This window comes from Myotis brandtii, unplaced genomic scaffold (assembly GCF_000412655.1).
Source record: "Myotis brandtii unplaced genomic scaffold, ASM41265v1 scaffold22, whole genome shotgun sequence".
Lineage (NCBI taxonomy): Eukaryota > Metazoa > Chordata > Mammalia > Chiroptera > Vespertilionidae > Myotis > Myotis brandtii.
In genome coordinates, this window is record NW_005358249.1 from 288,364 (window position 1) to 291,255 (window position 2,892).

The 2,892-nt window shown below is 43.5% G+C and overlaps 2 pseudogenes; both read right to left on the minus strand.

Moving 5' to 3' along the window:
* LOC102252476 overlaps positions 1–2,892 on the minus strand; it is a 53,371-nt pseudogene that overhangs the window by 11,476 nt on the left and 39,003 nt on the right.
* The window catches only part of LOC102253087, a 3,005-nt pseudogene continuing 2,907 nt past the window's right edge, over positions 2,795–2,892 (minus strand).

Consider the following 2,892-nt stretch of genomic DNA (forward strand, 5'->3'; position numbering starts at 1 on the left):
GGGATGGGGGGCTCCCAGCTCCCGCCTCATCAGCCTCGCTCCGCCACCGCCCGGAGGAGGGGGCGGCGGGCAATATCCTTGTTGTCCAACAAAGTCTCCCTCCAAGACTCCAAAAACATGGCGTCACTTGTCACCTTTTCGATTCCAATCCTAAGGTGCTGAAGCCAACACTTTGCACTACCTGTTCCACATAATTCTTTGTATCCCACTTCTCTCATACACGTTCATTCCCAGAGTCACAACTTCAAAGACGACACATATACACAATTAAGAGGAGGGGATGTTCCTAATCACCTTCCTTTCAACATTCTAACTCTCCTCCTCTGTAATGTATTTCTCTCTTACCCTTCACCCTTCCCCAAGCCAGTAGAGATTTTCAAGCCCAGGTGACATTGATGTATCCTATTCGATTCCTATTGATCACTGCATTAGCCAAACAACAACAGGCAGGTGTGCACCTATATGACACCTAAATACTGGAACTGGCATGTAGCACCACAACACCCGTCGTTTCAGGAATTACCCTAAAATTCTACATATTTTATCATCCAGTTATCACCAGAAATAGACTCAACCTTCAATCCCTCTATGTCAATATCAGGGATCAGTGGCTATGAATTCACACTTGCCAGGGTTCTTGTCCCAGCATCAAGAAGGGTTCAGGAATCTGGAAAAGGCGCTGTGTGTAGATGACATAGGAATCCAGAGACTAATAAAGAGTCCGGAGATGAGATATAATTTTGAAAGGCATTGGGGGTCAGAGGACCTTCAGCTAAAGGAACTGAAGACTCCCTCCTTGTCTAGGACCCTTGCTTTTATTAACACAATTTGTCCTAAGGAAGGTGGAGATAATACACTTCAAAGGGTACAGAAGCATTGTCAGTTTGGGGAATAGCCTACGGCTGTACAGGTGTTTGGCCAGTAGGAGGCAATAACATGTAGATTGAGATGCCTTTTAGCTGTTTGGCAGCCACAATCAGTTTCCTATTCAGGTTTGGGGAAATGCCTTTAGCTATTCCCAGATGCAGGTGACTACATGTGTGACTCAACACTGTTGAGTCCCCAAGTTTCATCAACCTTTTGATGAAACGCTTGAAATTATGACATGCTGGAATTGGTTTACAGCACACATTCCCTCTCCAACAGCACATTACTCCTTCTCCCACATCTGCACTCCTGTAGCCCCAGCTCCCATAGACATCTCCTTGGTCTTAGTCATTACTCAGCATGTGTGTTCCAGAGACTGCATGGTAAGTTCAAACAGCAGAATGTACTAACCTGACTCTCCTTGCTCCACAGCCAAGACACAGCCTTCAGTTCTGCTATCAAGGCCTCCCTCCCAAATTGCTTTTTCCTTCAACCTCACCTATTGAGAATCACAACAGATCTCAGTTATCCAGAGCCCAAGTCTACTGGTGCTGCACTTGATGTCCTTTCTCCACTCACAGCCTTCAGTACTCAAGCCTCACTGCCTATGGTCCTCTACCCCATGCCCAGTGATTCTCACCGATGCCCACTCATGCCCATCAGCAAATCAACCAAACTGGATGCAACAAACCAGGCCACACAAAGGGTCACAAGAAATCCTGATGAGTGTTTAAGAAGTAAATATGCCCCAGCCACAGTCTCACCTTTTTTGAATTACTCTTCCACCTCCAATTAATAAAAGAAAAGGTGATCTACAACTCCACCCTGCACCATACTCTTTTACTATTCTTTTAAGTAGTCTTCATCTTGAACTACTCCTCAGAGTTCCAGATGGTCATGAACTGGTCTCTGATACCAGTTCTCTGATACCATATCTCATATCCTAATAGGAAAAAATAAAAGATTTTATATTTCTCATGAACATTACTTTTCCCACTATGACTTTCTCCATCTCAGTTGATGGTGCTTTCATACCTTCAGGTGCTAAATCCAAACCTTTACATCGTCGCTGATTCTCCGATTCTTTTTTTTTTTTAATCAGGAATGTACAAATGTATTTTTATTCAAAAATACAAAATAAATTATCTCTAGGCATGGACAATGACAGCAGTAAATCATTGTATGTTGTCAACTGAAACCAGTTACTGGTGGTTAGAGTGATTTTCTTGAACATCAGCCAGCCTTTTCTTCAGTCACTTCCTTCAACTGACTTCTCTGAAGTTATAGGTGAGGAGATGCCCTGAGCTTCCTCTCAGTCCTCAGTAACGATGGTAAAGCACTATTCCAGGGCTAGAACATGCTGCCTCCCATCCCTCCTCCCATGCCACCCATCCCACCCATACCAAGGTCCTTCTCCTCTTTGGGAATTTCTGTGACCACAACTTCAGCTGTTGTTAACAGAGAGGCCACGCCACCAGCATCCAGTAAAGCAGTTCTTACAACCTTAGTTGGATCAATGATTCCTTTTTCCACCATATTCACAAAATCTCCAAGCATGGCATCATAACCAATTTCTGAGGAACTTTGCATAATTTTCTCAACTATCAACAATCCCTCAACACTGGCATTCTTAGCAATGGTCATTGCAGGAATTTTTAGTGCTTTTTTAATAATTTCTATACCAATTTTTTGATTTTCATTAGTTGGAGTTAATGAGTCCAAGGAACAACTGTAATAATCTGAACAATAAAGATTTAATTCTAAAAAAAAGAAATCATCGAGCAGTTAGATACAACTAGTGAATATGAAAAGGAAAAACTAAATTAACGCCTGGCCAAACTCTCAGATGGGGTAGCTGTGCTGAAGGTTGGTGGGACAAGTGATATTGAAGTGAATGAAAAAGACAGAGTCACAGATGGCCTCAGTGCTACCCGAACTGCTGTGGAGGAAGGCATTGTTCTGGGAGGGGTCTGTGCCTCTGCCCTCACCCCCCCCCCATTGTCCTCATCCATAGGTGCACAATTT